Source organism: Zeugodacus cucurbitae, chromosome 6 (assembly GCF_028554725.1).
Source record: "Zeugodacus cucurbitae isolate PBARC_wt_2022May chromosome 6, idZeuCucr1.2, whole genome shotgun sequence".
NCBI classification, from domain to species: domain Eukaryota; kingdom Metazoa; phylum Arthropoda; class Insecta; order Diptera; family Tephritidae; genus Zeugodacus; species Zeugodacus cucurbitae.
Genome location: NC_071671.1, coordinates 21,790,320 through 21,817,076, shown reverse-complemented (window position 1 = coordinate 21,817,076; position 26,757 = coordinate 21,790,320). Strand labels below are relative to the sequence as shown.

The 26,757-nt window shown below is 37.8% G+C and overlaps 1 pseudogene; it reads right to left on the bottom strand.

Annotated features, from left to right (window-relative positions):
* Positions 1-794: 794 nt before the first annotated feature.
* LOC105219762 (protein kinase C, brain isozyme-like) lies at positions 795-26,183 on the bottom strand (annotated as a pseudogene).
* Positions 26,184-26,757: the final 574 nt, after the last annotated feature.

The following is a 26,757-nucleotide window of genomic DNA, read 5'->3' as shown; positions in this document are numbered from 1 at the left end:
AAACCACGTAGATGATTGCTACTTTGATGAAAATTACTTGAAGAAAATTAAGGGCATAAATGCAAAAAAACTAGCAAAATATGAATATCCTGATGTATCATCAGTATCCAAGTCAGTTCCACGTACTGCTAATGATTCATTGCCAGTTTGTCCAAGTATAAGTCCTGGAAACTTTAGCTCCATCACCCTCTAATAATGATAGCGACTTTGTCATGGAAGAGACACATTTAATTTCGCAAGATGAACTAAGCGATTTGATTCGTGATTTGAATTTTTCCAAACAAAAAACAGAGTTGCTAGAATCACGGTTGCAGCAATGGAAATATCTAGACTCTCGAACACAAGTTACAAGGATTTTGGGATGAAGGCATGATGAGCGACTACTATTGGACTCTAATACGTGAAACAGATACTAAACAATACAAAAGGCAAAGTTCCACCAATCTTCATTTCTGATATGTTACTTTTAAGTAAATAAAATGAATATTATTAAACAAAAATTATAAAAAAATAAATTCTTGATTATTTCAAAAACTAGAATCAATCTTAAAAAACGAAATGAAGATTCGGATTCAGTGTCATCAATTGTCATAGAAACCACTTTTGGTTGCCCAGATCCAAAACCGTGTATACTTGTGTTATTGTTGTACTGTCTTCAAATGAATGTATTATGTTGAATTTATTTATTTTTCTAGAATTCAATCACAAACTTTACTTTATTCGTCTTTCGACTACATTATATATATATATTTCAAACATTTTTGTATACATAATAATAGTAATAAATTCCGGATTCATATACGAGAAACATATAAAGTAATTCTCATCCAAGTTCGTCATAAACAACTTGTCAGTTGGTGTTAGGTCAGTTTTCTCGGTGAGAGAAGTATTATCAAAATTCGAGGTGTCCTTGTGATGTTTCTAAATAAACGAATATTTGTACTAATTGAGAGCTCGAAGGCCCAATAGGCAGCTCCACTTCCCTAACTTCCGCTTTCACCCAAACAAAATTCGTCAAGAATGGATGTGTGGTAACCGCAGACTGTGCATAGCGTCCGGCACCCTAACGATTATTTGTCTTCTTAGCGAGGAACTGTCAAATGAAAACGAATGCTGCGAACGAGCTTTATGAGTATATTTTAATAAAAAATATTTACGTTGGTTATGACATCCATAGCTTCCTGAGAAAAATGCTTCGAAAAGACGTCTTTCTTTGATATTTTTGAGTGTGATCTCCTCATCTTCAGCCTCGAAGTGATTTTGTTTTGCCAACTTTTCATAAATCAAAACACCATATGACCACCAATCGACCGTATGGTTATACGATTCATAGTTAACGATCTGAAGTTAAGCGGTGATTCATAATAAACCGCTCTTACAGTATTCCATAACGAAGAATAAGTAGCCTGGAAAAACAAAAGAGCTTAACCTCAAATTCTTAACAAACAATCAGATTCCACTTACCATGGTATGAAAGCACCAGTGCAGTGAGATCAAAATATTTAACATCCGATAAAACAATATAATATCCGCGCATAAACTTTATACCAACTAGGTCTATTTCGCTTCCGTTGCTATTTGCCTTCGTTTCCCACACTCGTCACACGAACGCAATGTCTTCAAGTATGTGGGCGAGTATGTGTTTGCTGGTGTGGCGTATCAGCCGATTTAAACGGGCACCGCATAGCCCGGATTCACGTAGGAGAAGCCCACAAATTCCGTTTAATCCAAATTCATCATAAATACTTTATCCATTGGTATCAGATCCGTTTTCTCCGAAGTGAATTGCTTATCGAAATTTGAGACATCTTTGCGATATTTCTGTGTGTGCGTAGTTTAAGGTATTTGCATATTGATTTCACAAAACGTAGTGAGAAAACAGAAATAGTCAAAAAAATTAATTAATTTTTTCAAAATATTTTTCCATTTTATTTTTGATTTCACTTACGATTCTCGGCTTAAATGACGGCTGCACTTCACGATTCTCAATTTTCTCCCAATCGATGCGACGAAAGAATGGATGTATACGCACATCCGCCTCGCCGGTGGCCCCACAACCGAGCCGCTTGTTTGGTTGCTTGGTGAGGAACTGGAAGGAGAAGAGACAGGAAATTGGTTCAAAGATTAATACAGAAATGTCATGTGAGTAGATTAAAGCTGAGTCTTGTTTGTTAAAAAGCGGAAGATTTTTTCATTTTACTATTGGCGGGTTCAGCTTTCGGTCATAATGAAGTTGGAGACCACAGAAAAGTATAATCTAGCAATGACTGCATACTGGTGGACTATAGCAAGATAACATTTATGATATGAAAAAATTGTTTAATAAAATTCAATAACCTCCTTCAGCCAGATTCAAACTTATATACTATTTCGTAACTTTATGATCCTGACAGGACATATTTCAATCCTTAGAAATGGAAAAAACCTTTCCCACTTCGTAAAACATATATGGGTAGCTGTAGCTCGAGAGCTTTCAGAAAAGCTTTTTTACTATTTTCGTAATACTTTTCTGTTAAATTTATGAAGCATCACAATTTCTGCAAAATTTATTTTCCATAAACAAAACTTATCCCATCTAAACTGAAGCCGTACTACGATTCAAATTATAAAATATTATAATAAATCACAAAAGCTCAACAAAACTATTTTATAGAACAAAAATAAATACACAATATATTCTGCTGCCAAAATAAGCAAATTCACTAACATATTCCGCAACAATATGCTTTAAAACTTTCACATTTTCAGCATAAAACTAAAATCCATTGACTACAGTTATTTACCACTGGAAAGGCCATTAAAATTTTATGCAAAAAGGATGCCATGTACACAATTGGCGCTTATAACTTATTCCACTATCGTCCGGCAAGCATTTAAAAATAATTTATGCCCAACAACAAATGTGTGAATAATTAATGGAGTCCAGCCAAAGCGACAGTAAACAAAACAAAACAAAAATGTAAATATCAACAATAGAACAATCATAGCTTAAGGCTTTAAGCTTTAAGCTTCTGTGGTGCAGTAAAACAGTAAAACGCAGTAAAAATAAATCCAATAAAGCTCGACATAAGTTCAGAAGCGTAATTATTTTTAAATAACGGTATTTTCTGCCATTTACTTACCCCTTTGCACGCCTCTTTGGCCTCCTTGCTTAAACTCTTCGGATAGGAGACATTGTGATCGGTAATGGCAGCATCCTTCCATCCTCACCATCGAACGGTGGCTAACCGACGAGCATTTCGTAGAGTAGAACACCATATGCCCACCAATCGACCGATTTGCCGTAAGGTTGATATAGAATGTTCTGTTTAGGGAATTTGAAGTAAAGATTGGTCGGAGATGATAATGGTGGACAATTAGTAATAAGGGATTTGAAAAATTTGTTTAAACTAGTTGTGTTAGGTACTGCCTAAAATTTTTATCTGAAGGTCAAGGCCGACTTGAGAAATCAAAATATGAACCCTATCTATTGAAAATTACTTTTCGGATTGGATAAGCTCTAAGATGGTTTTTAAAGCTTTTACTATTAGCGACATATTACGAATTATCGAATATTTTAAGCGTATTTAAGATATAGCTTAAGAGTTTTACATATATTTGTGACAGTATATGTGAATGTTTTAAAAAGTCTTTTAAGCTTTTAGTATTATTAGACAAATTATTCAATATTTTAGGTGTTGTTAAAATAGAGAATTCAAATTCTTTATAAATTTAAACAGTAGAGTGAAAACTTTCACTATTGTATAAAATGTTATGTAAACCTCAATATTTTAAACGTAGTTAAGATAAATCTGCATAAATTTGAGGCAATATATGTGGAAGCTTAAATAAGCTTTTACTATTATCCAACGAATTACGAATTATCCAATATTTCTCACGTATTTAAGATAAGGATTAAGAGTTCTGAAATACAAATATTAATGAAAGCTTCTACTTAACTGCAAGTTATTATACAACATTGCTTGCCGACCGCCGCCGACATTATTGCTCAATTAGTCTAGAATCGCAATCTAAATTGCTGCTCATATAAATAAACAAAAAATTGGACTGCCCTATAACGCAGCCAAGCCTCAAAACGCGCACAGCCACACACATATCAACTTGAATCGGAACTAATTAGTGTCGGCAGACAGAAACAAAGGCTCGCAGCCACTTAAACGAAAATAGTGTTTATCTTTGAAATGAATCGAAATTGTATATATATATATTTGGCGTAGGAACCACTTTAAGCGATTATAGCCGAATCCACCAGAGCGCGCCACTCATTCCTCCTTTTTGCTTTTTGGCGCCAACTGGAAACACCAAGTGAAGCCAGGTCACTTTGCACTTGGTCTTTTCACCGGAGTGGAGGTCGTCCTCTTCCGCGGCTTCCTCCAGCGGGTACTGCATCGAATACTTTCAGATCTGGAGTGTTTTCTTCCATCCGTACAACATGACCTAGCGAGCGTAGCCGCTGTCTTTTTATTCGCTGAACTATGTCAATGTCGTCGTATAGCTCGTACAGTTCATCGTTCCATCGTCTGCGGTATTCGCCGTTGCCAATGTTTAGAGGACCATAAATCTTGCGCAAAACCTTTCTCTCGAGAGAGGACTTTACTTTTCAATTGCCTACTCAGTCCAAATTAGCACCTGTTGGCAAGAGTGATTCTGCGTTGGATTTCAAGGCTGACATTGTTGGTGTTGTTAATGCTGGTTCCCAGATAAACGAAATTATCTACAACTTCAAAGTTATGACTGTCAACAGTGACGTGGGAGCCAAGACGCGAGTGCGCTGACTGTTTGTTTGATGACAGGAGATATTTCGTCTTGTCCTCATTCACCACCATCCATACGCTTCGCTTCTTTATCTAGTCTGAAAAACGCAGAACAAACGGCGTGGTTGTTGCTTCCGATGATATCAATATCATCGGCATATGCCAGGAGCTGTACACTCTTGTAGAAGATTGTACCCTCTCTATTTAGCTCTGCAGCTCGTATTATTTTTTCCAGCAATAGATTGAAGAAGTCGCACGATAGTGAGTCACCCTGTCTGAAGCCTCGTTTGGTATCGAACGGCTCGGAGAGGTCCTTCCCGATCCTGACGGAGCTTTTGGTGTTGCTCAACGTCAGCTTACATAGCCGTATTAGTTTTGCAGGGATACCAAATTCAGACATCGCGGCATAAAGGCAGCTCCTTTTCGTGCTATCGAAGGCAGCTTTAAAATCGACAAAGAGATGGTGTGTGTCGATCTATTTTCACGGGTCTTCTCCAAAATTTGGCGCATGGTGAATATCTGGTCAGTTGTCGATTTTCCAGGTCTAAAGCCACACTGATAAGGTCCAATCAGTTTGTTGACGGTGGGCTTTAGTCTTTCACACAATACGCTCGACAGAACCTTATACGCGATGTTGAGGAGGCTTATCCCACGGTAATTGGCGCAAATTGTGGGGTCTCCCTTTTTGTGTATTGGGCAGAGTACACTGTGATTCCAATCGTCAGGCATGCTTTCTTCCGACCATATTCTACAAAGAAGCTGATGCATGCACCTTATCAGTTCTTCGCCGCCGTATTTGAATAGCTCGGCCGGTAATCCATCGGCCCCCGCCGCTTTGTTGTTCTTCAAGCGGGTAATTGCTATTCGAATTTCTTCATGGTCGGGTAATGGAACATCTATTCCATCGTCATCGATTGGGGAATCGGGTTCGCCATCTCCTGGTGTTGTACTCTCACTGCCATTGAGCAGGTCGGAGAAGTGTTCCCTCCATAATCCCAGTGTGCTCTGGACATCCGTTACCAGATTACCTTCTCGGTCCCTACATGATAATGCTCCGGTCTTGAAACCTTCTGTTTATCGCCTCATCTTTTCATAAAATTTTCGAGCATTACCCATGTCGGCCAGCTTTTCAAGCTTTTCACACTCACGCATTTCGGCCTCTTTCTTTTTACGTCTGCAAATGCGTCTCGCTTCCCTCTTCAGTTCTCGATATCTATCCCACCCCGAACGTGTTGTGGTCGATCGCAACGTTGCGAGGTAGGCAGTCTGTTTTCTCTCCACTGCAGAACGACAATTCTCATCGTACCAACTGGTTTTTTGGCGTTGCCAGAGACCAATTGTTTCGGCTGCAGCGGTATGCAATGAGTTTGAGATGCCGTTCCACAGCTCCCTTATATCGAGATGCTGATGAGTGCTCTCAGAGAGCAGGAGTGCAAGTCGAGTAGAAAATCGTTCGGCTGTCGGTTGTGATTGCAGCTTTTCGACGTCGAACCTTCCTTGTGTTTGTTGACGGGCGTTCTTTGCTGCACAGAGGCGAGTGCGTATCTTTGCTGCTACTAGATAATGGTCCGAGTCAATGTTTGGTCCTCGGAGCGTACGCACGTCTAAAACACTGGAGACATGTCTTCCGTCTATCACAACGTGATCGATTTGATTGCGCGTGTTTCGATCAGGGGACAGCCACGTTGCTTGATGAATTTTTTATGCTGGAATCCGGTACTACAGACAACCATATTTCGGGCCCCAGCGAAGTCGATCAGCCTCAGGCCGTTTGGCGATGTTTCGTCATGGAGGCTGAATTTTCCGACTGTTGTGCCAAAGACACCTTCTTTACCCACCTTGGCGTTAAAATCGCCAAGCACGATTTTGACATCGTGGCGGGGTCATAGGTGCATTCTAGGCGCTCATAGAAAGCATCTTTGGTCACATCGTCCTTCTCTTCCGTTGGGCCTTGGGCGCAAATCAGCGATATGTTGAAGAACCTCGCTTTGATGCGGATTGTGGCAAGACGTTCATCCATCGGGGTGAGTGCCAGGACTCGGCGACGTAGTCTCTCTCCCACCACAAATCCAACACCAAATTTGCGCTCCTTTATATGGCCGCTGTAGTAGATGTCACATGGACCCACCTTCTTCCGTCCTTGTCCCGTCCATCGCACTTCTTGGACGGCGGTGATGTCAGCCTTTAGTTTTATGAGGACATCAACCAGCTGGGCAGAGGCACCTTCCGAGTTAAGGGTCCGGACATTCCAGGTGCATGCCCTTAAATCATTATCCGTAAAACGTTTGCAGGGGTCGTCATCAAAAGGGCGGTGTCTCATCCGAGGCTCTGTGTTTGTTTTCATTGGGGAGATTTTTTTATGTGGTGGGTCCCAAGCCCTACGCACAACCGCAGAAGCGGGCTTCGCCTTCTCATTTTAGCTCGCCTCCAAACGGATGTCTGTAGCTACCCAGGGGATACTTGGTCTAAAACCGGAAGTCGTGAGCTGCTTGAGTCATATGCAAAAGAATCGTTCCTGGCCACTCTTAAGTGAATGGCAATCAGAAACTTTCCTCACTTGCGTGAACTTCTACATATGACGCCATCCCCCCATTTATTTTAGCAACTACTTACGACAATAACAGCACAAATATAAAATAGTTTATTTTTCAATGACTGCCTTGCGTATCCTTTTACTCACCTCGGGTGCTATGTAGTCGGGTGTGCCGCAAAATGTCTTTGTTGTCTTATCACTAATAATATCCTCCTTACACATGCCAAAGTCAGCAATTTTAACATGACCATCGGCATCCAGAAGAACATTGTCCAATGTCAAATCACGATACAAAATGCCTTTACTGTGTAGGAAGAAGAGCCCAGCGGCGATTTCGGCTGCGTAGAAGGTAATAAAAGTAGGCAAAATGAGACATCGAAGAAAAAATTTAAAAGGTATGTTTGTAAAGAAAATAAAGTAGTAAAATGAAAAAAAGTGAAAGTTTTAAAGTGATATTGTGAAAAGAAACCAATGTAAATTATACGCTGCTGAGATTGGCCACTTCCCAGAGGTCAATCAACGGCATAAAAGTCACTTGCGCCAGAGGTTAGTCAATACAATCGAATGGTTGGTTTTTTTCTTCTTTGTTATACTTACACCGCTACCGGCTCCTTGAATTTGCCGAATTGTTGTATTTGAAATATTAAATCGCCACCATTGACATATTCCATGACAAAGATGCCATGCTTCCAGTGTTTGGAAGCATAAGTGCAGCTGCACTAAGAATGGTGGCTTCTCGCCCAAAGCCAAAACACGTTTCTCAATCATTGTACACTCGACATCATCGTCTTGTATAATGACATCCTTTTTGAGTATTTTAATGGCGCAGAGATCTTCGGTGCCCTTGCGTTCGGCCAACATGACCTGTAACAGGTTGAGAAGCGAAAAAAAAAACAGTGATGAAAAAATGGAGAAGTTTTATGATTTTTCAGGAATATCTTATAACTTTTTAAGTAGAAAAATGAATCAATAAAAATTTCTTCAAATCTACAAATATAAGCACTCTTTAAATTTGTATTCAAACAAACTTAAGCTATCAATAACATGACAATTGCTTTTCTCCAATAATTTTACTGCTCCAACTCCTCACTTCAGCACACTCACCTTGCCGAATGAACCTTTGCCCAGCACTTTTATGAAATTGAAATCTGTGGCACGTATCATATCCTTTTTGGATTGTGTCTGCGCATTTGTATCACTGTGTGGCATCAGCGCATGGCACATTGTAGTATTCACCCTCCTCTTGTGTGAGCAATTTAAACCAGCCATCCGCGGGATTCTGGAAAATTTGAAAGAGTCATTGAAAGATTTCAGAATGTATCAACAATTTGTCAAAATGAGTAAAGTTTCTTAAACAAACTAAGTCGAACCTAGAAGATTCAAGTTCGAAAATGAAGATTACAATATAGTAGTTTAAGAGTCTCATCTGTGTTTAAGTTTTAGAATAAAGATGTGATTTGTAGTTTATTGCTCTCTCTTTTAAGCCTAGCTCTATGGCTTTCTTAACCTTATAAAAGTACTCTTCCTAATAACATCGGATATGCCAAAGGATAAAGCGCCCATAAAATCATTGCGCGATGTACGATCCCAAACCCAGACCTCGATAAGTACACGCCGATCTTTGTCTTCTGGCTTAAGATGACTAAAAGAAGATAAAGTTTTCAAATTATATTATCAAACAGTTGCCCCAAAAAGCTGGGGTTTATTTTTATTGGAGATCCAAAGTGTATGATTTAATTCTTCTTCTTTGAGAATACATAGAGGGAATGCTTTTAAGGGATTTTAAAAAACATATGGAATGGAAATCGAACTACCATTTGGCCCTGGAAAAGCTTTTAAGAACTTTCAACTCTAAGTAAGGGTAGATACTTTTTAAGTCGTTAACTGCACCTTATTCAATTGAATTTTTAGAAGTAAAATAAGCCACCATGAGTACCTTTAACATATAAGCATTCAAAGGGCTTTTTTAATTCAAAACCATGTGCGAATATGCTTTTCTATTTACGGCATTTTAAAATACATATGTGTTGGAAATCAAACTACCACATAGTCATTGAATAAATACAAGCTTTTAAAGAGCTTGCAACTGTAAGTAAGAATATGTGGTTTTAGAAGTCGTTAGTAGCTCTGAAAATAAAATAAGCCTCAATGAGCACATTTAAAAAAATATTTCATTATATTGTTATTTTTTTTTCTTTTAGAAAGCTTTCAAATCTGAAAAATTTTAGTTTTTGTCACACTTACAAAGCAAGCTTTGCAAATTATAGCATCATTTGACAACTTTTTTTAGCTTTTACAAATCAAGCTTTCAAATTGAATGAAGTAGCTTTCGTACTAAGCTAGTAAGCCTAGTCATAGTTTAAACACTTTTTTAGAGATTTTGCTTTGAAGCTTTCTCATTGCACAAAAGACCTTCCATAGAAACAAAACAAACTTTTATTCATCACTTACTATGCTTACTACGGTATTAATAATTACTCACTATTTGATGGTCTCATTCCAAATGGGATTCAGACATGCTTTGATGGTGCGCGTCTTCTTCTTTGACTTTTCATGCTCATCTGGAATGAGTTTAATCTTAACAACATGAAGTGGAATTATTTAAAATTTAATATAAATGTATGTATTAACACAAATATATAAATATCAAATGAAGTGCATATATTATTGAAAATCACTTAAAAAGGTGAGTACTAAGTTTTTAACATATTAAAGAGGGGACATTTTTTACAAATAAGTTGAAAACAGAATAATAATGAAAATAAAATCATTTCATTGAAAATGAAGTTTAAAAATAAACTCCAATTCACTCAACTTACTTTGCACTGTCAGCAAATTCTCCTTCACATTTAATTCCAAATTGATGTGCCCACAGCGTTCGATGTGATCGCAACCGCATAAGCTCGGAACATTCTCCTTGCAGCGGGCATGCACATTCATGTCACATGCTGTTTGTTTGTTGTTAGCGTAAAAGCCAAGTAGCGGTGGAAAAATAGCGAAAAAGGTGTGCGTATATTAAAAATTATATTCAAATCAGAATTTGTGTGTTTAGCATAAAACATTAAATGAAAAAAACCTTTTGTAACCAACTTGTAGCTGCCATAAAATTAACTAAACTCTATCTGCACTAAACTGTGCGCCAAGTGAAAGTGAATGTGTATATAAAAGTAATAAAAGTAATGTACAACAAGTAAGGAAGGGCTAAGTTCGGGTGTAACCGAACATTTTATACTTTCGCAATTTATTTATTTAACTTAATTAATATTATATAATACACAATTTGACCCACATATTCGTCATATATATTGTATAAAGTCAATTGAAAGTTGGAAACCATTAGTATTTTTGCAAAGTTCTGCACCGATATCTTCACTAGTGCTTACTTTATATATTGTAAAGTAAACGTGGTGGGCGTGGTTATTATCCGATTTCAACTATTTTCATGGTGTGCGGTGGGATACGTAAGAGAATCGACTGCAGAAAGTTTGGTTTATATAGCGTCATTGGTTTGCGAGATATATATAAATAACCGATTTGGGGCGGGGCCACGCCCACTTCCCCAAAAAAAAATACATCCAAATTTGCCCCTTCCTAGTGCGATCCTTTATTCCAAAGATTACTGTCATAACTTTATTTATGGCTTAGTTATGATACTTTATGTGTTTTTGGTTTTCGCCATTTTGTGGGCGTGGCAGTTGACCGATTTTGTCCATAAAGCAATCCTCTCACGGTTCCAAGGAACATGTGTTCCAAGTTTCATTAAGATATCTTAATTTTTACTCAAGTTATCGCTTGCACGGACGGTCGGACGGACAGACATCCGGATTTTAACTCCACTCGTCATCCTGATCATTTATATTTATATAACCCCATATCTAACTCTTTTATTTCTTGGTGACACAAACAACCGTTATGTGAACAAAACTATAATACTCTCTTTAGCAACTTTTGTTGCGAGAGTATAAATATGCCACATTACAGGGGGAGCGAAATGAAAAAAATTTAAATTTCACAAAAGCTGCAAAGCTATTTTTGCAAAAGTTGCAGCGGATCATCGTAAATAGTTGTTAAATAGCGTGCACATAATGGACAATGTCGTGTAGCTGCGTAGAATCCATCAAACGAATGGCTTTTCACGTGACTATGCAGATGACTTGTAAACACAGACTGACACTCAAAAATAGTCATAACAAGTAAGGAAAGGTTAAGTTCGGGTGCAACCGAACATTTTGTACTCTCGCAATTTATTGAAGAAATTTAACCAATACATATATGCGGAATTAAGCTCACCGTATATTTGAAAAACCTATAATTAGGTATATGGGAGCTAGGAGAAGATACTTTTGAAAAACCTACAATGAGGTATATGGAAATGTTATGACCCGATTTTAATAATTTTTGGAACAGAGACACACTATTAGAAGAAAACAATTTCCTCTGAATTAAATTGAGATATCTGAGGGATTTGCCCATATTTTCGGTTAAAATTTATCCTTAGGCGCTGAGTTCAACATGTTCGATATCTGGGGCGTTGAAAAGTTATGGTCCGTTTTCGACAATTTTTTCACAAGTGAAGCCAGAGATGATATGCACTAATTGTGTAAAGTTTTATTCCGTTATCTTCATTGGTTCCTTATGTTTACATTATAAAGTGAAGGAAGAAGATGGATTTCAAAATTGAGTTATAAGGAAAGTAGTAGTGGTTGTAAACCGATTTCGTCCGATTTTCCGTGTTATCAGGGTGTCAAGAAAATATTATATACCGAATTTCATTCGAATCGGTCGAGTAGTTCCTGAGATATGGTTTTCGACCCATAAGTGATCGATGTCACGCCCATTTTCCATTTTGTAAAAAATCTGAATACAGCACCCTTCTGCCATTTCTTATGTAAAATTTGGTGTTTCTGACGTTTTTCGTTAGTTAGTTAACCCACTTTTAGTAATTTTCAACCTAACCTTTGTATGGGAGGTGGGCGTCGTTATTATCCGATTTCAACTATTTTAATGGTGTGTAGTGGGGTGTGTAAGAGAACCGACTGCAGAAAGTTTTGTTTATATAGCATTATTAGTTTGCGAGTTAAATGCAAATAACCGATTTGTGGGCGGGGCCACGCCCACTTCCCCAAAAAAATTACAACCAAATATGCCCCCTCCTAGTGCGATCCTTTATTCCAAAGTTTACTGTCATAACTTTATTTATGGCTTAGTTATGACACTTTATGTGTTTTTTTCTTTCGCCATTTTGTGGCGTGGCAATGGTCCGATTCTGCCCATTTTCGAACTTGATATTCTTATGGTGCCAAGGAATATTTGTGCCAAGTTTCATCAAGATATCTTAATTTTTACTCAAGTTACAGCTTGCACAGACGGACAGACGGACGGACGGACAGACATCCGGATTTCAAATCTACTCGTCACCCTGATCACTTTGGTATGTGTGACTCTATATCTAACTCTTTTAGTTTTAGGTGTTACAAACAACCGTTATGTGAACAAAACTATAATACTCTCTTTAGCAACTTTTGTTGCGAGAGTATAAAAATATGATGCATTATTTGATGTTCAGTGTAAGTGGCAGTAGTTGGGGATAAAGAAATTCCAGCGAATAAAGGAAAGTCAGCAAAGAAAAACATTATCGGTGAAAAATATGAGTTATTATTAGCAACTGATACCGTTTCCTATGTGCTGTGTTTACCAGCACTAGTACAAAACTTTATTACTTAATTAAATTAATGTCCACGGAAAAAATAGATGTAAAATATATTCCTTTTTTAGAAGCATCAAAATTTGTCTTTTGAATAATTATACCAGTTTTTGAATTACCAGTAATAATATGTAAACGTTATTTTTGACGTCTTTAATTAATAAATAGTGTTTTGAGTACAATTCTGGTAAATATTTGAATGCATAATAAGTTTATACTAGTTATACCAAGATTTATACCAGTTTTTAAATGTACATATAACCCTTTAAAAGTTCATATTTTAATATATTTTAAGTTGTATTAATTTTATTTAGTTATGTACAAGACTTTCAAAATATATTTATATCAGTTTAACGATTTTTACTAATACCAATTTTCGAATTACATGTCATTAAATTTTTTTTGTTTTATTTTGTAATTATTTGCATTAATTTTAATATTGTATCCGGTTGGTATTACGACATTTAAGTTTATAAATTTTTATACCAGTGGGGGATGGGGTCATATGTAGAAGTTCACGCAAGTGAGGAAAGTTTCTGATTGCCATTCACTTGGGAGTGGCCAGGAACGATTCTTGTGAATATGACTCAAGCAGCTCACGACTTCCGGTTTTAGACCAAGTATCCCCTGGGTAGCTAACAGACATCCGTTTGGAGGCGAGCTAAAGTGAGAAGGCGAAGCCCGCTTGTGCGGTTGTGCGTAGGGCTTGGGACCCACCACATAAAAAAAATCTCCCCAATGAAAACAAACACCGAGCCTCGGATGAGAAACCCCCCTTTTGATGACGACCCCTGCAAACGTACTAAGGATCATGATTTGAGGGCATGCACCTGGAATGTCCGGACTCTTAATTGGGAAGGTGCCTCTGCCCAGCTGATTGATGTCCTCATACAACTAAAGGCTGACATCACCGCCGTCCAAGAAGTGCGATGGACGGGACAAGGACGGAAGAAGGTGGGTCCTTGTGACATCTACTACAGCGGCCATATAAAGGAGCGCAAATTTGGTGTTGGATTTGTGGTGGGAGAGAGACTACGTCGCCGAGTCCTGGCATTCACCCCGGTGGATGAACGTCTTGCCACAATCCGCATCAAAGCGAGGTTCTTCAACATATCGCTGATTTGCGCCCACGCCCCAACGGAAGAGAAGGACGATGTGACCAAAGATGCTTTCTATGAGCGCCTAGAACGCACCTATGAGCGCTGCCCCCGCCACGATGTCAAAATCGTGCTTGGCGATTTTAACGCCAGGGTGGGTAAAGAAGGTGCCTTTGGCACAACAGTCGGAAAATTCAGCCTCCATGACGAAACATCGCCAAACGGCCTGAGGCTGATCGACTTCGCTGGGGCCCGAAATATGGTTGTCTGTAGTACCAGATTCCAGCATAAAAAAATTCATCAAGCAACGTGGCTGTCCCCTGATCGAAACACGCGCAATCAAATCGATCACGTTGTGATAGACGGAAGACATGTCTCCAGTGTTTTAGACGTGCGTACGCTCCGAGGACCAAACATTGACTCGGACCATTATCTAGTAGCAGCAAAGATACGCACTCGCCTCTGTGCAGCAAAGAACGCCCGTCAACAAACACAAGGAAGGTTCGACGTCGAAAAGCTGCAATCACAACCGACAGCCGAACGATTTTCTACTCGACTTGCACTCCTGCTCTCTGAGAGCACTCATCAGCATCTCGATATAAGGGAGCTGTGGAACGGCATCTCAAACTCATTGCATACCGCTGCAGCCGAAACAATTGGTCTCCGGCAACGCCAAAAAACCAGTTGGTACGATGAGAATTGTCGTTCCGCAGTGGAGAGAAAACAGACTGCCTACCTCGCAACGTTGCGATCGACCACAACACGTTCGGGATAGATATCGAGAACTGAAGAGGGAAGCGAGACGCATTTGCAGACGTAAAAAGAAAGAGGCCGAAATGCGTGAGTATGAAAAGCTTGAAAAGCTGGCCGACATGGGTAATGCTCGAAAATTTTATGAAAAGATGAGGCGATTAACAGAAGGTTTCAAGACCGGAGCACACTCCTGTAGGACCCCCAGAGGTGATCTAGTTACTGATGACCAGAGTATACTGAGTTTGTGGAGGGAACACTTCTCCAGCCTGCTGAATGGCAGTGAAAGTACAACACCAGGAGATGGCGAACCCGATTCCCCAATCGACGACGATGGAGCAGATGTTCCATTGCCCGACCGTGAAGAAATTTGAATAGCAATTACCCGCTTGGAGAACAATAAGGCGGCGGGTGCCGATGGATTACCGGCCGAGCTATTCAAATACGGCGGCGAAGAGCTGATAAGGTGCTTGCATCAGCTTCTTTGCAGAATATGGTCGGAAGAAAGCATGCCTGACGATTGGAATCACAGTGTACTCTGCCCAATACACAAAAAGGGAGACCCCACAATTTGCGCCAATTACCGTGGGATAAGCCTCCTCAACATCGCGTATAAGGTTCTGTCGAGCGTATTGTGTGAAAGACTAAAGCCCACCGTCAACAAACTGATTGGACCTTATCAGGGTGGCTTTAGACCTGGAAAATCAACAACGGACCAGATATTCACCATGCGCCAAATTTTGGAGAAGACCCGTGAAAATAGATCGACACACACCATCTCTTTGTCGACTTTAAAGCTGCTTTCGACAGCACGAAAAGGAGCTGCCTTTATGCCACGATGTCTGAATTTTGTATCCCCGCAAAACTAATACGGCTGTGTAAGCTGACGTTGAGCAACACCAAAAGCTCCGTCAGGATCGGGAAGGACCTCTACGAGCCGTTCGATACCAGACGAGGTTTCAGACAAGGTGACTCACTCTCGTGTGATTTCTTTAACCTGTTGCTGGAGAAAATAATCTGCAGAGCTAAACAGAGAAGGTACAATCTTCTATAAGAGTGTACAGCTACTGGCGTACGCCGATGATATCGATATCATTGGAAACAACACCCGCGCCGTTAGTTCTGCTTTCTCCAGACTGTATAAGGAAGCGAAGCGTATGGGTCTGGTGGTGAACGAGGACAAGACGAAATATCTCCTGTCGTCAAACAAACAATCAGCGCATTCGCGTCTTGGCTCCCACGTCACTGTTGACAGTCATAATTTTGAAGTTGTAGATAATTTCGTCTACCTGGGAACCAGCATTAACAGCAATAACAATGTCAGCCTGGAAATCCAACGCAGAATCACTCTTGCCATCAGGTGCTACTATGGACTAAGTAGGCAATTGAAAAGTAAAGTCCTCTCTCGACGAACAAAAACCAAACTCAACAAGTCTCTCATCATTCCCGTCCTACTTTACGGTTCAGAAGCGTGGACGATGTCAACATCCGATGAGACGGCACTAGGAGTTTTCGAGAGAAAGGTTTTGCGGAAGATTTATGGTCCCTTAAGAATTGGCAACGGCGAATACCGCAGACGATGGAACGATGAGCTGTATGTGTTATTCGACGACATAGACATAGTCCAGCGAATAAAAACACAGCGGCTACGCTGGCTAGGACATGTTGTTCGAATGGATGAAGGTGCTCCAGCTCTGAAAGTATTCGATGCAGTACCCGCTGGTGGAAGCAGAGGAAGAGGGAGACCTCCACTCCGATGGAAGGACCAGGTGGAGAGGGACCTGGCTTCGCTTGGAATAACCAATTGGCGCCAAACTGCCAGAAGGAGAGATGCGTGGCGCGCTGTTTTGGACTCGGCTATAACCGCGTAAGGAAGAGTTTTCTGATGAATAATATTTAATGAATTCAAGCATTGACTATGTAATAAATAACAAACACTTCCTCATTGGAGTTCCCAGCAAAAACCTCAACCAATACTTACTTTTATACACTCGCAATTTAAAAAGTAACTTTATACCATACGACTATCTTTCAAAAACATTAAAGTTTGTAGCTCTTGATTAATGCAGTTCCGTAGTTCTATCGAAAACATTCATATGGAACATTCATATGGCTTTTTATATTTGTTGTGAATATTTCTTCACCCGGAACTGAGCTGCCCACTGTTTTAAATACGTTTGTTGTTTTACTTCACTCAAACTATTTATGAATAGTAACGTACTTAAGACTTCTTACCTGCTTCCATGCTGAAAAAAATTCAACTGCTATTCTTCCAAAATAAACCATTAACCGAAGGCTAAGACTAAACTAGAGGCATTGTTGGTTGTGGTAATTAATTATTCTAGAGACTAAGTCAAAAAATCTTAATAGCAAATGACCTACAAGAAGGCAGAATCGACCAAAGACAAAACACAGCATAGAAAGAAATTGTAAATTAAAGCTTGAAAAAATTTTGTAGATAAAGTACTAAGCCACTAGCTGTTACAGTGTGAAAAGCGAGAACGGAAGAAGTATACTTAGGTACTGCAGTAACAAAAACAAAAAAGTGTTATTGTAAACAGTGAAAAAATTACAAAAAATGTTTGAAAAAAGGTGTAACATAGAAAAATAGTAACAGTATAGAAGAAAGCTCTTAAAGAAAGTTACTAAAATATAACTTGAAGAAAGCAGTTGTAACTTGAAGAAAGTAAGTGGCAACAAAAATTAAAGAACAATGCTGATTAATAGTTGTTGGACAAAAACATTACACGCTTTTTATAACGCCACACATCCAAACAATCACTCACACATGCGTATATACATTCGGGCACAAAATAACACTACACGCGTTTGTGCTACTTAAAGCTAGTATTTGTTGGTAGCATTGGCATACCAGAAATGGCTGAAAGAGCGAAACGATATCTCAAAAATTTCGAAATAAATATTTAATAAGTTTTCGTATGTGTTTTACTAATTTTTTATAAGAAATTATGATCAAATGCGCATTTTGGATTTTGTCAAACTTAGTGAAAAACTAATGGCATGTACATCTACTGCATATTTAAAAGCTAGAGGCTACGATGTGGTGCAACTTTATACAAACTTTATTGTTGAGTAAAAATATTAGCTTTTCACTAAAAAGTTGCTTTACAAATGCAAAATTATTTGATTTCATTCAATGAAACTCACACATTATACTGAAACCATTTCATTGGATAGCATAGGTATTCAGAAAGTCGTTACATCTCGTTGTCAGAAGAATGGTTGTCAAACTAGCATATCGGAGTAAATACATCGGTTTGCTAATAAAAAAGACTCTTCAGGCTCCCTTACATGTAGAAAAAGCTACAGATTTGCATACCAAAAACATCAGATCTTGATCTCTAGCCCATTACTAACTAGATAAGACCGGCTATTCTAGAAAAAGTCTCGCAAGGATGTTCTAACACTGAATTCCGTAAAATTTGCTAAGTAATTCATCTATTTATAATATCTACCCTTTACAAATGATATATATTTTTTCTATTGTAATTATACATATATCCTAAATAAAACATGAGCCAATAGTTAATCCGCCTGAAAAACTGATCGCCACAGATATTGTGATATAGGAAAATGCCAAAGTTTGCAACTGTTTTCACATTTGTGGAATCAAAAGAAATAAAAGAAAAAAAAAACAACAAATGGCAGCAAACACATGTAGAACAGAGAATTTCATGTTACGCACATTCATTTACACATATAAACATATGCTTAAACAAATGGGAATCGTAAAAAGGTCATTAAGGCCAAACAGCTGAGGTCTCGGTTGCCTAACTTTTAAATGACAGTCAGAGAATGTGGCACAAAAGAAGGGAGCAAAACATAGTTTGCGATGCTTGCAGGATGCCATATATAACATATTAATATAAATATATATGTATTTTATATACAAACGATTTCTTATATCCTTACATCAAGTCGCTCCACATATACATACATGGTATATCACACAATCATGCCCTGACTGTCCTTTGACCTCATTGGCATTGACATTGCCACACGGAGGCATTGTGCGATGGCGATGAGCTCAATTTTGGGTTTATAGAAAAACTACAGTGGGTGCTTCATTGCCTACTAATCTTCAGCGGCGCACATGTCCTCGTCGTCAAGGCAAAATCCGAGGCTTAGGAGAAGGCGAAAGTCAAAGTAAATCTAAAAGTTTTTGTCGCAAACATGTTCGTGTGTTTGTGTGGGTTTTTTAAGTGTTTGTCAGGCACATTAGGTGCCATTGAAAATATTTATGAATGGGCGTTGAATTTTTAACAGAATACAAGCTGGCATTGCTTATCCTACAGTTTGTTTTCGAGTATTTTTTAGTATAAATGTGCGCTGGAGCGTAGAGAGATTGAAAAGTAATCAATAATTTTTTGTTTGCTGAATGTATGTCAGTTGTTTTAAAGAAATTATCTCCGGTGCAAATTTATTTTGGATTATGTTTTGTTAGTTCTTATAATTTTGTTTTGTGAAGAAGAAGAAGATGTGAGGAAACAAATTCTCCATATTTATCGTTCTACAGATTACAGAGTCTGCTCATCAACTGGCTAAAATAAGTAAGATGTTTTATTAGTGATTACATAATTCTTGAACATGGCTAAGGCGCAATTCTCAAGACGGCTCATTTTACAAATCAGAAATAGAAACTATAATTCAGCCAAGAACTGTCAGTTCGCGGCGTTCTTCAAAAATACTAGATGATCTGTTTATAGCAACACCAACAACTCTCGCTAAAAATTCCATTCAGCTCGTAGAGCATGACAACTATACTTAGACCCTATCCATTGGATTTTCTTTAATCTGCAAAAGGATTTCCCCGGTATTTATTGTTGAGATGTATAATCTAGAGCAAAACGTGCCTTCGGGGTACTTTATCCGCCGCGGAAAATCTTGTAGAGTTCTAAGGTACACCAAGGTGTGCTTTAATTTATTAGAGTGATTAAAGTGTGGGTACCTTAAAGATTGGGGTTAAGCGAGAAGAAAAATTCTTGAACGATCTCCAAGAAGTCTTTACAAGTTTTTTTTTATGAACAACCCGAATTTATTCTTATGCCGGTTAGGCAGAACGACAACTTGTGGAAAGATCTCTTGGTTAACAGAAGTCGGTTTTTAGTGATCGAACTGGATTGGATCTCTCTAGTGAACTACAGTGTCAGTTTCAGAGGCGAAATCCGATCAAGTCTCGCCTACCTTTTATAGGGTTCTTCTTTTATACATAGTCTCAAAGTGTTGAAATTTAACTCCAGAGAAGAAAAATACTAGTAAAAAATTCTGCAATCTAATTCACCTTCCTTAACCACATTTTCTCCAACGCCTTGTATGCACAGCTGCGCCAAACTCTCCCACATAAATTCGCCTCAAGCCTTGACTTTTGAAAAATGGCCGAAGAGTAGCAAGCTGACAGATTTGGCAAAACGCATACACACACACACCCTTACGTGTATATTTAAATGCCTGTTGCCGAGGTTTCTCCCTCCGCCCGCTTCCTGTTGTCGGCTCGATTAACTGTAATACATTGTTTGGCATTGTGCCACTGGTGCGCTGTTGCACCAGCCGGAAGCTATTCGACTGCCACCAGTGCGGCGTTGTTGCGGCTATTGCGCAGCGTTGCCACAAGTCTTTGGCTTTTAAGTGGGGCACAAATTTCATGTGCTGCATGTTGAGCTGAGTTGAGTGGCGTCATTTTGTTTGCACTTGGAGTTGATTTTCGGGAAGTTATGCGCAAACCTTTTATTGTTTGTATCTTATAAATACGAAAATACTTGTTGCTGGTATTTTGTATTTTCATAGCGGCTGCGGACCACTGATTTAGCCCCAAAGGGGACATGGCATTTAATTGAGCAATTTCACTGTTGCTTTGTTTCATCAGTTCTTTGCAAGTTGATTTGTATTTGCATAGAACACATGCTTTTGGCTTTTGATTCTCTTTAACTTTGTGCAGGAATTGGAAAAGTTTTGTCGTGCTACATGTATGCTTGCTTCATTTTTTATAAACTTGCTTAATATTAATTTTGTATAATTTTTCAACCTTATGTTGCTGCCTTTGAAGTTGTTTTTTCCTTTATTGTTGTAATGATTTTCGCATTGTTGTATTTCTGAAGTTATTTTTCACATTCAAACTTTTTTCTTACAATTCTTCTTTTATCTTTTTGTTGATGTGAATTACAAGCTCTAGACAAAGGTTGATGAAATAATGCAAAAAATTCCTTGAGCATTAGAAAAACATTTATTTTTTCTAGTTCATCGACTCTGTGACAGAAAGGGCGCAATATAAGAGTTAATGAACTCAGATTTCAGAGATGCTTAGAACTTGTATTAATTTCCAAAATAAGATCGACTTTTAAGCCAAAAATATTATATTTCATTGGAATTTGATGAGGAGTTAGATAATCCAGGGTCAGAAAAAGTATCAGTCTTTTGATAACGGTTCGGTGATTGGTCTGTGTTTTATAATAGATGCACGAGGTTGGCTACATATTGTAGAGTAGTGAAATAAAGCAAAATAAATATTTCATTTTGTTAAAAGTAGGCGCTGATATTCGAGTCTAACTATGCAAAACAGTGACTAATGACATAAATTGATCAGCTTTTAATGATGATAAATGCCATCGGATTCTTCAGAAACATTAAAAAACTTGGTCACTTGCGAAGATTGAAGGCATTGGTAAGGGTTGGATAGGACGATATCAACAGATGGGCGGAGTTTGAAAGATGAAAGATCATGGATCAAGTGAAGATCCAATTAATTCTCCAAGTACACCAAATTTGATACTCGAAAACAAAGAATAATGATAACTGTATGTTCAACTTGTAATCGAAAGCATCACGCGTCCTTGAACTCAAATATCCTATTTCAATATCAGTCAAAATTATCTATTTCCGTTTGGGAGATCAATGAACTAGTCGATCCATAGTATTGGGTTTACAAAAGCATTGAAAAAACTGCCAACTATACCCAGATTTTGATAAATGTGTTTCCTTCTTCGCTTCTTGAGCACTGGAACTTCTCTATGGGTACTCTTTTGCCATTTCCACTGTTCAAATAATGGTAGGACATCGGAAGATTGTTGCCAAATCTTCTATTGAGAAATGCATCTCCTCTAGTGGGCTACGTTGTTATAACAACTGCTTTATCATCCCGCTTCTTTCATTCAACGAGACTGTGACCTTATCGCGTACTTTCCTCACAACTTACTGTGAAAAGTCGTTTCTTGGCATTTTCAATTACGAACACAATTTATTGAATGTTTGTAAGAATCATTTTCAAATAAGCTTCCGTATTTCCATATCATTACTTTAAATTCAAATATTCATTTCCAAATAACTTTTCTCCTAATCAAAAAAATCCATTAAAGTGAGTTAAATAAGTAGCACTATAAAGCTTCCAACAAAGTTTTGACTTTTACAACTTTATTTAAATAACAGTTCAGAGCTTATCAATTGATTACAATTTTTCCAACACAGCTTTAATTCAATTTCTTTTAGTTTTTATTATCTTTGCTGCACCTAATTGAAAAATTCGTAGTTGTGAAAGGTAATTACGCTCGTCAATTCAAATGAATGAATATAAAGATAGACGAGAATAGATTTATTTATAAAAAGAAGTGAAGGCTTTCGATATTTTCAATTTAGTTGTATTAGCAATTTTTTGTTCCTGGTGAGATACTATGCTTGAGTGGTAAGTATGTTGGCCGCAGAGAAATTAAAAGTTGGAATAATTTAATATTTTTTTCGTTTATTTTGGTGTGATTTTAATGAAAATATTTATTATAAAATTTACAAAAAAACATTTATATTTACCTTTTTGAACTTACTACTTCATTTCGACTTTAACTTCCTGCAATTAAATGCCACAATTTAGACTATCAACTCAATTTACAGCCATTAGGCAAAGCAATTTTGATATGTTCATTTGTCAATATAAAGGCAATAATAAAAAGCGGAAAGCAGAAATATTCTCATATTAAATGACAGCACCATCAGCCGGTTTAACAACTTCGCCTTCCTTGATTATTCATACGCCATGGCGAGCTCATATAAAAAAACAACATGTGAATTGCGCTTAATAAAGTGCACTCCAGTGGGGGGAATGTTTCATAAAAAATTCATGGAAATCGTCTAAAATAAAAATAAGCGCAAAATAGACAGACCGTTAGCCAGTTGGCACGACAGTTATTTGTAAGTTGTAATTTTTTTTACGAGTTGATTAGTTGTTTGCTTTCTCTGTGACCGCCTACCAACTAAAATTGTTGCTCTACTGTAATTTTGTTTGTTATTTTTCTATTCAAATTGAAATGTTTATGCTTCGCATGCGACGTTTGTTTGTCTCGGTAACTGTCATTTTATTAGTTATTGTTTTCTTTTGCTACGTATTTTCTCCTCACATACATACAGACAAAACAAATAATGAGTGCTTGTGTTCGCCTTAAATTAACAACGAAATTTCCATTCATAAATATTTGATGTGAGTTTTATTGGATTTAAGGGTTTTTCATGATATTTCTGGCTATTTATTTAATCTTTTATTTTTCTATTTTTCGTTCAAATTCGTCTTATTGTGTTTGACTTTAGTCATTTAACTCACTTAACTTATGCCACTTAAGTCTTTAATTCAAATTAGAAAATGCGGTAAACCGTTGTTATGGTTTATTATACACGATAAACGCATGCGTTTAGCGATTATAGTAATTAATTGCCGTCTGTGAATTTTAATGTAGTAAATTTCTCTACTGGAAAAGGAAATTCTTAAAGGTTTATGTTATGTTATAAGGCTTTGCAGTAGTCCTGTCAACTGTTGTCATTATTGTAGTCAAATTCCTAAACATTTTATTTTTATTTTGAATCAGTCAATATTTAATTTTTCATTGAAGTAGTTCCTATATTATGTACGGTTTTCATTACGTCAAATTCACTGACAGTGATGGTTAAATATGTGTCATTTCATATATGTATCAATTTGTAACAGCACAAAATGTAATTTTATTTATCAATCATATCACATCCAAAAAATGAAGGAGACTTCTTGATGCTATAGAAATACAAGTCATAAAAATTGGAAAAATGTCAGTTAAATGACTATTAAATTTGACATTATGAAAATCGCTCATTATTTAGACAGATCTAAATTTATAGTTCGATTCTGAAGTTTCTTTTTTATTACGTCAAATTCACTGACAGTCATTGACAAATATTTGACATTTCATTTATATAGCAAAATCATACTTATCAATTCTATAGCTTTATGAATTGAATTGAAGATATTTAGTGGAAACACTCATAGTTGTAAAATTGTCAGTTTATATTTATATATAGTTGGCGTAGGAACCGCTTTAAGCGATTATAGCCGAATCCACCAGAGCGCGCCACTCATTCCTCCTTTTTGCTTTTTGGCGCGTACTGGAAACACCAAGTGAAGCCAGGTCACTTTGCACTTGGTCTTTCCACCGGAGTGGAGGTCGTCCTCTTCCGCGGCTTCCTCCAGCGGGTACTGCATCGAATACTTTCAGAGCTGGAGTGTTTTCTTCCATCCGTACAACATGACCTAGCCAGCGTAGCCGCTGTCTTTTTATTCGCTGAACTATGTCAATGCCGTCGTATAAATCGTACAGCTCATCGTTCCATCGTCTGCGGTATTCGCCGTTGCCAATGTTCAGAGGACCATAAATCTTACGCAAAACCTTTCTCTCGAAAACCCCAAGAGTCGTCTTATCGGATGTTGTCATCGTCCACGCATCGGCGCCATACATCAGGACTTTACTTTTCAATTGCCTATTCAGTCCAAAGTAACACCTGTTGGCAAGAGTGATTCTGCGTTGGATTTCAAGGCTGACATTGTTAGTGTTGTTAACGCTGGTTCCCAAGTAGACGAAACTATCTACGACTTCAAAGGTATGACTGTCAAGAGTGATGTGGGAGCCAAGACACGAGTGCGCTGACTGTTTGTTTGATGGCAGGAGATATTTCGGCTTATCCTCATTCACCACCAGACCTATACGCTTCGCTTCTTTATCTAGTCTGGAAAAAGCAGAACAAACTGTACACTCTTGTAGAAGATTGTACCTTGGCAGCGGCGAATACCGCAGACGATGGAACGATGAGCTGTACGATTTATACGACGATATTGACATGGTTCAGCGAATAAAAAGACAGCGGCTACGCTGGCTAGGTCATGTTGTACGGATGGAAGAAAACACTCCAGCTCTGAAAGTATTCGATGCAGTACCCGCTGGAGGAAGCCGCGGAAGAGGACGACCTCCACTCCGGTGGAAAGACCAAGTGCAAAGTGACCTGGCTTCACTTGGTGTTTCCAGTACGCGCCAAAAAGCAAAACGGAGGAATGAGTGGCGCGCTCTGGTGGATTCGGCTATAATCGCTTAAAGCGGTTCCTATGCCAAATATATGTATATATATTTATATATTCTCATATTTGTGCAATTAATTATAAATTTTATTTTTTATTATTATTTATATTTATAAATTTATTTTTTTATATTTCATTTTAGAAAAACTTACGGAATCGATTCCCTTATCCTTGCTGGGGCATATGAACGTTACATATTCGTGACAGCGCTTGAGCACCACATACAAACTGTAAAAGAAGAAGAGAACAAGAATGATAGTGATGTGACATAAAAAGTTAGTGTGATGCTCAAACAGTTTCAAAATATTGTCTTGCTTCCTGTCCTGTCCTTCGCCAATATTAAAATGTGGACAAAAGTTGTGCCGCAAGCGTTTGTAAAAGTACAGTTAGCTTGTTGCTGCGACATGCACTAAAACTAGCACAAGGAATTGATGTAACTAGCTAAGTGAATATGTACGAGTAGTTTAGAAGGTTACAATGTAACCACTATATACATATGTGTCTATATGTATTTCTAAGCACAATCAGTAACCATATGTCTATTATAGGGTCTGCTCGTACTAAGCTTATATTGTTCTTTAGACTATCAGTGATAGTTGTAGCAAAGTTGTAGTGGTGGGCTTTCATATTAATACTGGCACTAACTACTTTTCTTTACTTGTATAACTTTATTTGTTCTTCGTGTTTTGTTTCTATTTTCTTGTTGTTTATATTTTAGTAGGTGGGGCTTAAGGCACTCTGTCATTGAGTTAGAAAATTTTGTAATAAATGTTTTGAACTCATCTTGACATTGGAAACCTTGTTTGCCAAACCCCCTGTAGGTTGTGAAAGGGAGAGAAAGAAAAAGTATAAAATGCATTATTAAAAATATGTTTTTATAAATTGGATAAAATATTTTACATAAATTTGTTAAGGAATATATTCCCGACGACTTATTTTGAATACTTTATAATATTATGACTATACATTTATACTTGTATAAATGAGCATCGGCCCCGTCTCCCACACACCACACTATTAGTTACCCCGTACACATACCATTCAGCAATACATACCACACACACATCATTTAACACGCTCCAATACGCATCACTGACACATCACCATCACCATACTCACCATAGCATCATCTACCACCCACATTAACACACACGCATAAATCTCTCACGAGAACTTCACACCTCAACACACACAAACGCACACCAAGAGGACATCACACTGGAGACTTTTTACACAATAACGTTAACAAAAGGGATCAACTATTAGAAAAAACTAGCTTTTTGCTCTCGAATTCGTATGAGGCAACATCGACGCAGACAGACCTCGTCGTGGGTTTTTAGTAACATTTTTTGTCGAAATTATTTTATTGTTGAAATCGCAACTATTGTTAAATTCAAAATATTGTAAAAAAAAAAACTATTATAAAACGAAAATAAAAAATCATTAGTGTTGTAGAAAAGAGGACCCAGTGGTAAGTGACGAATTCACTAATACTTAAAATATATCCAAAGTAGCTATCGCCGTATTTTTCTTTGTAGTTTGAT